General features: G+C 38.8%; 1 protein-coding gene across 2 annotated transcripts in view; it reads left to right on the top strand.

The window, feature by feature from the left end:
- Nucleotides 1–12,105: 12,105 nt before the first annotated feature.
- The window catches only part of TSPAN11 (tetraspanin 11), a 151,068-nt gene continuing 147,279 nt past the window's right edge, over nucleotides 12,106–15,894 (top strand). The window contains exon 1 of one of the 2 annotated variants that reach the window (XM_074269258.1): nucleotides 12,106–12,193. The gene's annotated coding sequence lies outside the window, so the exon portion shown is untranslated. Of the gene's footprint in view, nucleotides 12,194–12,581; nucleotides 12,761–15,894 lie in introns of those variants that run through there. The other variant, XM_074269257.1, reaches the window with a different exon arrangement.

The following is a 15,894-nucleotide window of genomic DNA, read 5'->3' on the forward strand; positions in this document are numbered from 1 at the left end:
GGACATGATAAGGAGCCACTAGAATTTATTATGTATAAGAAGGCAACATGGTCAGGAAATCACTTTAGTGACTAAATAGAGAATGAATGAGTGGGTAGAGACTTGAGGAGGCAATCCTATCAGCATCTTTTGCAGTAATCCAGGCATGAAGTGTCAAGGGTCTGTACTGGAGTGGTTGGTGATAGTATCAGAATTTAAAAAGGAACATGTTTGAAAAATAACCCAAAACTGAAATTGAGCAGGCCTTGGAACCAGATTGGATATTGGGTGTGAGATATAGTGAGGAACTGAAGATCATACCTAGGTGAGCCTGAGGGATTGGGAAGATGGTGTTGCCCTTTACAGTAATAGGGAAGATAAGAGGGAAAGATAATGAGTTAAATTTTGGAAATGTTGAGTTGAAGATGCCTCCTGGACATCCACTTTGAGATAGTGAAAAGAAGCCGGAGATATGAGTTTAGAAGTTATTTAAGAGACTGGGGCAGGATAGATAAATTTAAGAATTATCAGCCTAGAGATGGTAATTCAATACATGGGAGATGATGAGATGATGAAGTGAAGTAGTATAGAAGGAGATGAAGAGAGAGCCTAGGACAGAATTCTGAAGGACACTAATGGTTAGAGGACATGATATGGATGAGCATAATCTAGCAAAGGAGAGTGAGAAGGAGCTGTCAGATAGTAGGAAGAGTATCTGGAGAGAGTGACATCCTGAAAATCTAGAGAGGGGAGTCCATGAAGGAGAAAGCAAAGGCTACAGCATCATTGAAGACAATGAGGACTAAGAAAAAAACCATCAGATTTGGCAATGAAAAGATAATTAAATAATTTTTAGAGAATAATTTCAATGGTATGATAAAGGTGGAAACAGGTTTGCAAAAGATGAAGAGAATGGGAGGGGAGAAAGTGGAAGCGCCTATTACAAATGGCCATTTCAAGGAGTTTAGCTATATAATGAGAGAAGAAAATATTTGTAGTCAGTCAGAAATAAAGCAGTAGACAAGGAAAGATTGAAAATAAGTGAAAGAGAGAAGATTCCAGAGAGGGCAATATGTTGCAAGGGATAGGATGGAATGGAATCACAAGAACAGGTAGAGGGTTTGGCCTTGGTAAGGAGTAAGTTCACCTCCTCATATGACTCAGGGGCGAACAAAGAGATAGTGTGAGAGTAACAGGAGGGAAGGGAGAGCTTAAGAGATATTATGAAGATAGAAATTATATAACTGGAAGATGATTGGCTATGTAGGAGAGGAGAGAGTGAGGAGCTTACAGTAATACTTAGGTTTCAAATGTGGTTACTAGTGGTCCCCTCAGCAGTAACAGGAAAGTTAGAAAGAGGGAAACATGACAGGGAGTAAAAACAGAAGATGATAACTTCAGTTTTGGACATGTTGAGTTTAATATGTCTACAAGACATCCTGTTAAAAGGTTTTCAACAGGCAGTTGGAAATGCAAGGCTGCAGATAATAGATTCATCTGCATAGAGATGATAATTGAATGTATAGCAATTGATAAGATCATCAAGTGATATAGTATATGAGAAATAAAGGCCAGAACAGAGCCTGGGGAGACACCTATTATTAGTACGTATAAATATGATTTTAAAAGTCACATTCTACTTTAGTCTATTAAATCCATGAGGCTTGAGGGAAAAAAAGCAATAGTGTTAATCTCTCAGTTTTTACAAGATTCTAATAAAGTATCTCATTTTTCTAGGATAATTCTACTAGAAAGGCAGAATGATATGCTGGATGAAGAGTCAGGAAAACCTGATTTCAAGTCTTGACTCTTAAGATATACTGATTATATGACAAAGGGGAAATCAAACAATCTCAATGCCCTAGATATTCCTAAGAAGCAAAGAAGGGGCTGATCTACATTGGTATAGGGAATTTTTTCATCTAATGAAGTTGGATGTTCCTGTATCAATGAAACCATAGGTATGGTTTTCAATTCTACTAAGTCCAGAATTTTAAGTCCAGAGACACAGGCCACATTATTTAAATAAAAAGCATGCAAGCCATCAATGGTACATATGCTTGCAAAAATTATACAAGAAGATAGCCTTCACTTCACTGCTTCTACATCTCAATCTGGTCCAGAGAAATGAAATAGCATCTGTACCCAGAACCATAAAGTTGCACTGTTTTTTTATATTCACATGGGCAAAGGCAGCCTTTTGCAAATAATAGTCTAGAAGAGACAGACTTTGGGGTACATCAATTGTGAATCGACTTATTGTTCATTCATTTAATTGTGTCAATTTTTTCTTACTCCATGGACCATATTGTCAATGGATTTTTCTTGGTGAAGATGCTAGAGTGCTTTTTCATTTCCTTCTCCAGTGGATTAAGGTGATTAGAAAGGAAAGGGAGGGGAAGGGAAGAGAGGGAAAGGAAAGGAAGAGGAAGGAAAGGGAGGAGAGAGGGAGGGAAAGGAGGGAAGGGAAGAGGAAGGGAAAGGAGAAGAGAGGAAGGAAAGGGAGGGGAGAGTAGAAGAAGGGAAAGGAGGAGAGAGGAAGGAAGGGTAGAGGAGATGAAGGTAAAGGAAGGGGAAAAAGAGGAGGAAAGGAAAAGGAAGGAAACCCTGTAACATGCCCTCCTGGCAGTTAATATTACTAGTCTGTCCTAGGCCCAACAGAGTACCTTTGACCACTGACCTTCGCAGTGTCAACTCTACCCGGCTCGCCTCCTCTGAGGCCTTCAAAGGTCTCTGGCCACGATCTCTTGAATCTATAGCTTAATAACCAATAGCATGCTCAAGAACAGCCACGTGTAATCTTAAAAGCCTTTATTATACCTACTCACATAATGCCCTGACTTGTTAACTCCCTAGTGAACACCTGGTCTGAAGACCCACGTGTTCACTACCAAACTCCTTACCTCTCTGGGCTATCCATCAGCTTGGCTTGGCTACCCCAGGTTAGGGAGCCAGGTTAAAGAGAGTGAATTGCTGTCTGCAGTGGGCTTATAAAGGGCCTGTGAGGTCACACACAGCCAACCAGTGAGAGAGCCATCACCCATTACGAAGCTATCTCAGTATGGCCAGCATCCCACCCACAGGGCAGTCCTATATCCACAGAGATTAATTCTGGGCTACTCAATCTCCTTGCACCATGGCTGCCCATTTAAAGGATCCTTACAAAACCCCTTACTAGAAATCTAAAATCCTACTGGGATTAAATACTTCAAATACTGCAAAATAGCATGGGTTATGAGGGCCACCTTCTTGCTACTGATTAAGGCACAGAAATCCATTCACATTAAAGACATTTCTTTGGATCTACAGGCACCATAGTTTTATCCTCCTAGACCCTGTCTATGTTTGACTTCTACTACAAATAAACCAAACTATCTAGATGGAAGCCAGTTGAATTATCCAGTGGTAAACCTAATAGTCCTTCTTTCTCCTTAAATAACCCAGCTGCTATGGACCTTATGAGACACTAAGACAGCTGTACAAAGGCTTACATATGTTTCACTTCATTTCTATCTCTTTGTAGGGCTTTTTTAATTGCACTTTTAGGTAGAAACGGTAGGACTTATCCATGTTTTCTCTGTTAACATGGCTTTTGAAAACTCTGAATCATCTCTGAACATATCATTAGGAATTAGAAGAGTATGTTCACTTTCAGTTCTCTGAGAACCAAAAATATAAAGTTTTAGCTCTCACAGGGTGGATGGAATTTTGTCACATAATGCTATATCAGGTTCAAATATGTGTTTCCCCTTCTCCCCTATAATCCTTTGTGACTGCTTCCCCTGAAAGTAACCTCCTGGGTCTTTCACCAATCTACACAAATATGAGGTAAACTCAGGGACCTCTCACCATGGTACCCCATTCATTGGATCTGTCTTTTTGCCTAATCCTCATGGAATATACCACCCTCTCTTCTAGCATGACTGTCCTGTGTGCTATTGCTATTACCCAAAAATTAGTTTTTGTGCTGGCCAAAAAAGGCTTTGCACAGATGGACCAGTTCAGAGGAGCTAAAGACTTTCCACAATTGATTAGGTAAATACCCATGAAACTGGGGTAATTAAGCAATTTCCATTACTTTTACACCAGTGCTTCTTCTTTATCACCACATAAAAGTGAACTGTCATGTTCCCTTTATAGAATCCCAGATCTCATTATTTCTTTTTTTTATTTTATTTTTTCTCAATTAGATGTAAACAAAAATTGTAAATATTTAGGATTTTTTTAAATGTTGACTTCCATATCCACTGCCTCCCTCCTTGAGAAGGCAAGCAATTTGGTATAAATTATACATGTATATTCATGCAAAACATTTTCATATTAGCCACATTACAAAAGAAAACCAGACTTCATTATTTCAGAGTTCTTTATGAAGTCCTGCTCACTTCAAAACAAATACACATACCCACACCCTTCTTTCCATCTCCCAATTAGAAGAAAATTGGAAAAATAAAGAAGAACACAATAAAATAGACCCTAGAGAAATAAGATGAAGATGATGAAAACATGATGAGTCAAGGGAATAGAGTAAATTTCTTTTTCTTTGCAAAAATGCAGTAAAATAAAGCCAGATGGGAAGATCATACTCATAATACTGTATCTTTCATGACAATCACATCACTCACTGAAGACCTCCTTCCTACTATTCTGCCCCATGCCCTTCATCCCACACAAACCTGGTACTAATGGTCTCATCTTGGCACAAAACACCCACCATTTCTAAGTGAAATATTCTAACAGATTCCTAGAGATTATATTAAAAAAAGAAAAGAAAATGGGCAACAATCCTTTTCAGTTTACATTTTTCTTGCTCTTTGGCCTCCTTCCTCTCTTGATTGCCAAACCCAATGTTTAAAATTGGATTACAATAGTCCCCACTCCTCCTTCTCCCCACACACTACAACTCTTCAAGATAGGAGCTACTTGGTGATGTGTGGTACAAGGAATTCTTGTCCAAGTAGGGACCAGACTAATTAAACTCTGGATGTCCATTCCAACCATCAGAATCTATTTAGAATTTATGAGCTACTTTGGAAACCATGAACATGAATGAGTGGATGAGAAAGACTTGCATAGGATTTACTAATGGTTCACAGAAACAGTAGGAAAGGAGGAAACTATAAACAGTAGGAGAATACTGGACCAAAAGACTGAAGGTCAGGGTTTTTATCCCAACTTTTCCCCTAACTAGCTATTGTGACCCTACTTTAGGTACTTATCAAGCCTCAATTTCCCTAGTCCCTCAGTGAGTAAGTTGGGTTAGACATTCAATATATAAGGTCCTCTTTATGTTTTTGATTTTAATATAGTATAATGAGCAATGGATCTGACAATATAAGAACTAGTTCTGTACAACTTGCCGTCTCTGAGACCCTTTTCCCTATCTTTATATAAAATGGGCATTACAATTCCTGGAACATTTATCTGTCAGGGTTACTATGAAGATCAAAGTAGAAGGTTTATCAAGTATTTTCCAATGTTAAATCGCTATGTAAACATTTACCATTGCAATTCTCACCCTTGAACAAAACCATAGTGTGTTCTTAGTTGTTTAATATTTATGGACCACAAGTCACCAATTGGGTGCTTTTCACAAAGTGCCAAGAGTATACTCTAAAAACCCATTGTCTAGGGGAAAGAAAGTGAATAAGTATTTATACTGTATTCTAGAGTGATTTGGTACTATGCCCAAAGGGTAACTAAATTGTACATACCCTTTGATCTAGCAATTCCACTACTAGGTTTGTATCTCATGCTAAAAGGACTCATGTGTAGCAGCTCTTTTTGTGATGGCAAGGTATTAGAAATTGAGAGGATGCCTGTCAGTTGGGGAATGGCTGAACAAGCTGTACTATGTGAATGTAATGGAATACTATTGTTCAATAAGAGATAAAGAGCAAGCAAATTTCAGAAAAACCTGGAAAAACTTACATGAGTTACATGAAAGGCTTACATTACATGAACTAATGCTGAGTAAAGTAAGTAGAACTAAGAGAACATGGTACACAGCAAGAAAGATTGTGTGATGATCAATTATGATAGACCTACTTATAAGCAATACAGTGATCCAAGACAATTCCAATAGATTTGTGATGGCAAAATGCTATCCACATCCAGAGAAAAAACTACGGAGGTTGAATGCAGATCAAAGCATACTATTTTTGTTTTTTCTTAATCGTGGTTTCCCCCTTTTGTTCTAATTTTTTTCACACCATGACTAATATGTAAATATTTTTTAAATGATGGTACATATACAGATTATATCAGATTGTTTGCTCTCTTGGGGAGAGAGGACATAAGCAAGGAAGGGACAAAAAATTTGTAACTCAAAGTCTTATAAAAATGAGTGTTGAAAACTACATGTAATTGGAAAAAATAAAATACTATTAAGTGGTGGGAGTAAAAAAAGCTGTTGAGAGGAAAATACTTTGTAAATCTTAAAACATTATGGGAATATAATAATACAAAGTAAAATATGGGATTCCAGCATAGAGGAAAACAAAGCACTGTGAGAGCTCAAAGAAAAATGTCTTCATTTTGACCCCTCTCATCAGATATAGCTTTGATCATTTAGTCTCAAAAAACAAAGGCTAGGTCTATAAGAGCTCATTCGGTCATACCTATGATGCCCAGTAAATGGGCACTTAACGAATGTTTTTAAATGATGTTGATAACAACCTCAATCTCGAAAATACTACCATTATCCTCACTCTCTTTGAAAAATTATCTTGAACTCATCAAAAGCCTATCACTCTAATCTGCAAAAACTTAATGGAAAGTCTGCCTTTATTGGGGAGTATAAGAAGAAGAATGTACAAACATGGAGGGTAGGAATGGCAGGGAATGGGCATTAGGTTCTTATCTGAAATAGACCAAAGAGAGTTGGAATACAGACACACTAATGGCTTATTGTAAAAATAAATCAACTTTAACAGGAAAACAAGTAGGAATGTGGAGGTATGATTAAGGGCTGGAGGATAACATCAGAGAGGAAATGGTAACTAGAAAAACAAACTTCCTGATCCTGAAGGGGATGTTCCAAGTTTTTAAGAAGGATTGAAAGGAGAGAAAGAGTGAGGGAGAGGGAGAAGAAAAGAAATGGATAGAAGTCTGAGAGTCAAAGGAGTAGGATAAGGCTTCCCTCTGGGAAGGTTGCCTATACTATCTCCCTCATCACATAAAAGATTTCAAAGCTAACAGATTTTGCTTCTACCTCTCCTATACAGTCTAATAAAGAGAGATCTCTATTTTAATTCTTGCTGCCTTTATGCACTAATTGTTTGAAATGCACTATCTAGCCTTAAAACAATATTTTATTGTTCAGTTGTTTCAATCATGTCCGGGTCTTTGTGACCTCATTTGAGGTTTTCTTGGCAAAGATACTAGAATGGTTTGCCATTTCTTTCTCTAGTAAAGCACTATATAAATTCAAATAAATGAAGGAAATAGTATTTGTAAAATTACTTAAGATTCAGGCTCTAGATTTCTGGTAGAAAATACCTCTCAACAAAAAGATGATGGACTTCAGGTATAAATGAGAAATAAATTATTAGACATAAGCAATGTGCTGATAAATTTTATTCAATTATATTTCTTCAATACAAATGAATATTCCCTTTGGGAGAGAGGTATTGCAAAGTCACCTTGATGTAAAAATCTTTTTTTTTCTAAAAACAGATGTTTGACTAGATAGAGAGCAGACTTGCCATTTTATTCAAAATTTTATCACACTATAGTATCACAAAAAAGAATTGTCTACAGTGTAAAGTAATTATAGCTACACTCATATAAGAAGGTTACAGAATTTCCAATGAAGTTAGAAATGTTTATGAATTAATATTGACAGTGAAATCTATGTTTTAAAAAAATCAATTTGTTTAAAGATTGTTATGTTACTTGTGACCAGTAAAATGGTGTTTTAGTTACTTTCCTCAAACTATTTTAACTCTTCAATCTACTTACCCTAAGAGGAATTACATATCAGATATGGACAGTTACAAAAGCCCTAAAGGAAATGGAATCTAGACCCAGCTGGTATTAACCCTGTCCCTGAAGAGTTTACTCAGGGAAACCTTATAATTTCTACCCCTCAGAAAAGGAAAGGAGATGAAAATATTAATGATTGGAGACTTTTCAAAAGCTTAAAACTCCTAAGTTATAAAGAAAAGAAAAGAATCTTCAACAAAATTTCTACACTCAAGCAGGTAAATCAAAAGAAATCATCAGAAAAACTATGAAGAAAGAGCACAACCATAGAGAGAACTCAAAGTTCTCTTTAAAAAATATTATACTAAGTGGTAAAGTGAAGCAACAGTATCTAATGAAAGAATCCTATAGACTCCACAGAAAACATAGATGAATGAGAAGAAACTGAAATTGTTCAAAGGAGAAATTAAATCCATAGAACAAGAAATTAGGAATGAATACACCAAAAAATAGATTTCTCAACACAGAATTTTCAAAAAAAAACAAAGCAGATGGGGGATATAGGGAGTGGAAATAGACTCATAATAGATAATCTATCTAAATAAGTTAAAGATTATAAGATTTGGAATTAAAAAAAAAAAAACCTGAAGAGGAAGAGAGAACTGGGGCATACATACTATGTTTTACAACAAATTTTGATTTTAGCTCTAGTAAGTTATGGTCTGTCTATACACAAATATAATTTATTTCTAAATGACTTCCAGTTTTGATTCTCAATTTCATGGCTGTTAAGATATTGTCAATTTCTTTTTTATATAATTTAAAAAAAAAACTATCTATGATGTCTGTCTCCCAACTATTTTCTGAATATAAACATTCATGATAGATAAGAGAATTTTTGTGTAGTTTGCAAACTTTTAACCTATTCACATCCCTAATTTTTCTGGGCCATATTTTTCGACTGTTTCTGCCATCCTGCCTTATGTCCACCTTTGTACTAAAATCATTGGACATTAAAATATTTGTTTAATTTAGAAGATTTCATTGGGTTCTCTTTTTCTTTTTTTTTTCCTTTCAGGTTCTTAAGGAGTATCTCTATCTGCAGACAGATATTAAATGAAATTATCATTAAAATGGCATTTTTCCTTCTTTTTATTGTAAGGTAAGCTGAAGAACTATCCCAAGAAATGACATTTTTTTTTTAACTTTGGACACATGATAAGATCAACTTCTTCCACCTTCTTCATTTGTTTATCTGAGGGGAACCTATGAACTATCCTCACATTTACTAGCTTCCTTTTGTTTATAGAAAGTGCCAATTTATCTGATGTGGCTATAGAAGTATCTCATCAGTAAGATGACCATTGTTAATAGATGGTATTAAAAACTTATGATTGCTAGCACTCTTCAGCCCTTATCTACTACCATTCTAACAACACTATAGAATAGCCGAGTAGCTGAAAAGGATTAGGAAACATTTTATTTTTATTTTTTTGTTCATGGGCTGGGCAGCCAAGTAATGATGAGTCTTTCTATACTTAGCTAGGCTGGTCCTCGGAAAGCAGAGACAGTCTGTCACTGGAACTTTACAATTTGTATTATAGTTCTCTTTATGTGTCATATCTCCCAAACTCAGTCATTAGCTCCTTTGGGAGCAGAGAATGTGTCATACTTCTGAGTATTTTTCTCATTTTTCTCATTTCCTAGTGCAATGACTATTTCATAGTTCGTGGATAATAAGTTTTTGTTGAATTAAAATTCAAAAAGCAGGAACTACCTGCAATGCTGCTCACTTTCTGTCATCCCAAGACAGTTATTTAGTGCTTCCTACAAGTACAGGCTGTGACTAATCATTATATGGCTACCCAATATTTGAAGAATTAAAAATGAATTACTCAAAGGGCAATAGAAGAGTACAAGATGGATATGAACAACATATAATAAATGGGCAGTAAGGTAGCACAGTGAATAAAGAACTGGGCTTGGAATAAGGAATTTTGATCTTTCTGAATTCAAATCTGGTCTCAGATATTTGTTAGCTATGTGATCCTGGGCAAATTATTTAATTCTATTTGCCTCAGTTTCTTCATCATAATTAGTTGGAGAAAGAAATGGCAAATCACTGTAGTATCTTTGCAAAGAAAACCCCAAATGGGGTGATAAAGAGTTGGAAATGAATGAAAAACAACACAAAAATAATACCACCACATAATAAAGATAGATAACAAAAGAGAATTGGAGTCATTAAAGAAATATGGGAATAGGAATAAAAGGTGAGTTGCTCATGTGAAAAGTGAAAGTGACAGGAAAATGATGGATAACTGTTGAGCTCTATCTATATCCTCATATTATCAGAGAAATTGAGGAAGACACCTAGAGAATTGGGTCTACTTCCTGAAAAGGACTCATGGGAGCACATGAACAGGAAGACCAGACATGGGCAAGTTGCCATCTGCATTACTTGGGAGAGCAACAATGAGAACGGTGAGAACCAAACCATTTTGAGTATATGCCCAGACTTTGACTAAGGGAGGCCAGGGTCATAAAGTTTTTCCCTGGGTGGCCCAGTTAACTTTCCCTTTTTACTGACACAGATCACAACACACTAACTTTAACCTAGTCATCCAGAAAATTACAGCCTTTGGTTACAATAAGATCAAGACAAGTAAACATTGCTGAAGAGACCTGAATCCATCACCCTACTTGAAACCACCCCAAGTACATATGTCACTGACAAGGAGTTGGTCATCTAATCTTTCTGTCCAAAAATGGCATTTTGCCACAAATAAGACTAAGTACATATGTGACTTTGCACATGTGTGTATATATATATGCGTGTGTGTATGTGTGTGTATTTGTATGTGTGTTATATATGTGTCCTGTAATTGTATTGTATGTGTGTGTTGTATGTGCATGTATGTATATGTGAACATGTGTATAAGATCACATCATCGGATTCCAGAGTTGGAAACGAGCTCAGACCAACCCCTTTCTACAACATAGCTGCCAAATGGTCGTCACCCTTTCAAGCAATCCTGCGTGTTGCTGCCAAAGGGATTTTCCCCAAACACAGACCTGACCTATGTCACTCCCTTACTCAATAAACTCCATTGGTTTCCTCTAGCCTGTAGGATCAAATATAAGCCCCTTTGTTTAGGTTGCAAAGTCACAAACTTGTCCCAACCTATCTTCTCTGCCTCAACTGACATTAATCTTGTTCTGTATTCTATGATTCCAACCAACCTGGCTTTCTCTCTATTACTCACACAGAAATTATTTCATTTACAGTGTGTATAACCCCAGCACCTAGCATAGTGCCTGGCATAAAATAGACACTTAATAAATACTTAGATTGGTTGATTATCCTCAGTGATGGAGAAACTTCTTACCTCCCAAAGGTACGGATTCCACTTTGGGATGGCTTTAATTGTCAGGAAGGACACCTTGTGCTAGAATAGAAATTTGCAAGTCTGCAATGTTTACTCCCCATTGCAATTCATAAGACCATAGATATTCAGTTGGAAAGGACTTTAGATGACAGAAAGGTTAAGATCTGTGCAATGTCACATCGGAAAGTGTTAGAGCCAAGTCTGAACCCAGGTATGCGGGCAAATACGCCTGCATGACATACCCATGACATACACCTCCCCACTTTTTGTTGTTAGGTCATTTATTTTAGCTGTGCCTCTTCAAGACCCCACTTGGGGTTTTCTTGGCAAACATACAGGAGTGATCTGCCATTTTCATCTCCAGCTCATTTCACAGACAAGAAAACTGTGGTGAACAAGAGTAAATGCCGAGTCCAAAGGCATACAGCTGGTCAAAAATCTGTGGTCAAAATTTAACTCAGGAAGATGAATCTTCCTGCCTCCAGACTTAACACTGCATCCCCCCAGGGCCAACTAGCTGCCCTTACTATGCTTCTACCATTTGGTAACCATGTAGGTTGGTGGGGTTTAGCTACATCAAATAGACACTTTACAGGGTGCCTGTGAAGCTCAAATAACTAAGAGGAACACTTTGCAAAACCTTAAATCCCTACATGTTGTGCTAGTTATTATTATAACTCCCACAGTCTCCACCTGTTACACCACACCAGACAAAGGAGAGTTCCCAGAATGCCGTGTCCCCTTATAACCGTCCGCATCTGACCCATTGCTACTGGTCTTTTTCTCTTCCCCAAGTGGTGAGTCCGTGCCCATTTTTCTTAACTTCTCCAGGGGCCAGTACAAACGCTGGTGATCTGACCCTGGAACCCTGAGCTACGGAAGAGACATCTCTGAACGAGGTGGGGGCCGACAACCGGGGGACAGGAGTGGGAAGGGGAAGGGGCCACGGAGGTTGCTGAGGAGAGAAACATTTTTGTCAGCCCCCACCTCCTCCACCATTTCTTCTGCATCTGTAAGGTTTCCCTAGGCAACATCCCAGCTGTCCCACACTCAGGCGTGATCTGCTCTGTGTGCCCTGAATTAAAAAAGCCAAATGCCAAACTCCAGAACAAAGACTGTCTGCGGAGGCCCCCCAGTGAATGTCCGTCCTTGTGAGGCGGAGGGGAGGAGGAGGGAGATGGGGAACTGAGGAGGGGCGTGGGGAAGGGACAGTGTCCGGGTTCGTTCGAGTGTGAGTCCGGCATTGGCCGGGAAGGAAATGCCCCGAGGCAGCCAGCCTTGAAGCCCAGACTGCTCCGGACTCCCAGTCTGAGTATCGGGCTGACCAGAATGCCCCTTCCCTGACCTCTCGGGGTGGGAGGAGAAATTGGGGCGGGGGGAAGGCTGCTGTTCAGCGGAGCTGCCGATCTCCGCCTCGTTGGGCTCAGAACTTCTGCAGCCAGAGAGCCTCAGGTCCGACGCCCCTGGTAAGTGAGGGGCTGCCGGGAGCCGGGGGGAGAAGGCTTGCACCCCGCCGTGACACGAGCGCGTACCCGCACCCACCCACCCACCCACTGCAGAGAGGCGGAGCAGCCAGCGTGGCACAGTGACGGGGCGGGGACTCTGGAGGAGGAAGGTGGCCCAGCCAGGAGCCACGCTTCGGGGGCTGGGACTGGGCTGCAGCTTCCCTGCGCAAAAGAGGAGGTGACCTCCAGTGCCGAGCCTGGGCAGCTAGCGCCCGAGGGGGGGCAGCTCTGCCAGGGGGAGCGTGCCAGCCCGTGTATCTGTGTGTGCCCGAGTGTGCCTCCCTCCCCTCCGCGGACTGACGTCTGCAATGTGTGCTTGCGTGTCTGTCTGTCTCTCAAGCCCGCGATGTGTGTCATCGTGGCCCCACTACCTCACACCTTCCTTTGTAGCTGAATCTGTGCGTGCGCGTGCGTGTGCTCTAAACTCCCTGATCCCTAGCGATGAGGACCTCGATTTAAATCCTAATTCTTCTGTTTTCTGCCTGGTGATCAGGCCGTCTCTGCGACCGCATCTTCATTTATTAAGTAAAAGGTTTAGGCTCATTTCTAAAGCTCCTTAGAGCTCTGATCCTCAATGTAAGCGCTAGGGACAGTACCGTGCCCGCGCAGCATCATATGTAAAACAGCATTTAATAAGTACTTTTAGGTGGACTTAAAATGGAGTAGGCAAATGACTGCATGTGAATGAGAGTAGAATTGTGTGTGCATGTGTATGAACTCTTGTTTGTGTACGTGCGTATGTCTGGTGAAAAGTGCACTAGTTATGGCAGCGTCTTATAACTGTCTGCCTCTGACCTGATACTGGTCTTTGAGGTTCCTTCCAGGTGTAGTTCTATTTACTTCTTCACAGCTTAGTGTGCACTTGTATGGGCTGCCGGCAGGCAGATTTTTGCATACCTGTCCTTATTGCAAACTGATCAAAACTCCTGCAGTAAAATTATCACTTGTTGATGGATCCATTGAATATTGTTTGATTCTGTAAAACTGAATGAGACAATGGAGATTCTGGGATATATTTCTGTTGTTCTCATCATAAACTTCCCACAACAGTTATGAGGAGGAGAATCTGAGTCATGTGTGGCAAGACAGTCTGCATGACTCTTTGCATGTGATATCTCCATCGGGTATCCTATTTCTATGTGTGTGGTTTATATGATGCTCCAGAGGCTCCCTCCATATGCTGTGTATGGCCAGTTGTTAGTCCTCTCTAGGAGCTTGTGTAGGTGTTTGGTCTGGAGAGAGTGGTATTTGATCTAGGATGTGAGATACGTTTATATAGAGTTAATTTGATACATGATATATAGTTTCTGTAGATGTTATTTGGTTACTGGGATATGCTACTGTGCAAGTAGTGCAAACATTTATATTTACCCCCCCCATCTGATGATACCTTTTTAAGACATAAATCAAACACTTTTAAAAATGTTCTTTTTCTGTTGACATGGATAGGGTTTAAATTTTATACATAAGTGAAGGATATAAGGACATTCCTTACCTTTTATATGTGGAGGAAGAGAAGCACAATTAGGAAAAATAATTTACTCAAAATCACATAAGAGGAAATCAGGGGACAGACTTAGCCCTGTAACTTTACAAAATATTCTCTACAACCTGCAGACTTTAGACCTCCCTAACTTAATTAGGTAAACAGCCCAAATGTTGTTGTCCCCATTTGACAAACAGAGTCACGAAGAATAGATAATTTCCCCATAGGTTCCCTACACATAAATGCCAGATCTTATTTATTTGCTTGTTTGCTTGCTTGTTTGTTTGTTTGTTTGTTTCAGTGCCAGAATTCTAATCCAGTCAACTCGAAAGTGAAGTACACTTTCCAGTACATGTCAGCCCCACCAGGAGCTGAATCCAGTTTTTCTATTACAAGAATGGGTATAAAGGAATCAACTGACAACAGAAAGTTCTGCATTCACAATTGGTGCTGCTCCCCCTAGAAGCCACCTTTTATATGATATTGGGCAAACCATGTCAATTCTCTACAGAAGGAGAACCTGGGGGCAGCTAGATAGTGCAGTGGATAGAGCACCAGCCCTGAAGTCAGGAGGACTTGAGTTCAAATTTGGCCTCAGACACTTAACACTTCCTAGCTGTGTGACCCTGGGCAAGTCACTTAACCCTAATTGCATCAGCCAAAAAAAAAAAAATTATAAAAGGAGAACTTCTAGTCAGTGACAGAAATAAAAATTACATATCATCAACTAATATGCATTATGATGAAGGAATAGAGGTTCGAAATAGGTCAATGGAAATAGACTAGATAGCCAAACTAATAAAGACCTCTAAAAATCATTTGATTTTTGAATAGATCTTATTAATCTGGTGATTTTCTTTTATGATGATACTTGATTGAAGCTAATATTGAAATGAGTTTGCCTTCCTTGAAGACAACTTGGCAAATGAGGGAAGTGGGTTAAGAGAGAATGCCCAAAAATATTGTATTTCCCAAAAATCTTGTCCCTCCCCCTCCCTTTCCAATTTCTGTAGTAAATATCATCTTCCCAATCACCTACATTGGAAACCACAGTCATTTTTTCCGTTTTCCTTTCCCTTACATGCTATCATCAGTTACCTAGTCGATTTTGTAATATCTTCCCCATTCTCTTCATGAATATTGCCTTATCATACTTTAAGTCTTTATTGCTTCTCATCTGGACTATTTTAATATACTTATAAGTTGTTCTCTCTGCTCCTAGACTTTACTTCTCCAATGGAGAGGAATAACAAGGTCAAAATCATAAAAATATAAAGATATGATCATACTACTCCCCTGATCAGAATCATTAGTGACTCTCTATGATCTCTAGGATAGTATACAAATTCTTTGATCAGAGACAGTATCATCATTTTAACCTATCTTTCCACTTATTTCACATTCCTACCTTTTATGCATTTTACATTTTAGTCTTTTCTTCTCTCCTAACTGAATACAAATTGTCTTACAGAGCTAAAATTCATTCTTTTTATATTTCCATGTAGAAATTCTTCTTATCCTTAAAAGCCTAACTTAGCTGATACCTTTTCTATGAATCTTTTTTTATTTCACCCAAAAGTAACCTCTCTCTTAGATAAATTTTAAAGCC

This window comes from Sminthopsis crassicaudata, chromosome 5 (genome assembly GCF_048593235.1).
Source record: "Sminthopsis crassicaudata isolate SCR6 chromosome 5, ASM4859323v1, whole genome shotgun sequence".
Taxonomy (NCBI): domain Eukaryota; kingdom Metazoa; phylum Chordata; class Mammalia; order Dasyuromorphia; family Dasyuridae; genus Sminthopsis; species Sminthopsis crassicaudata.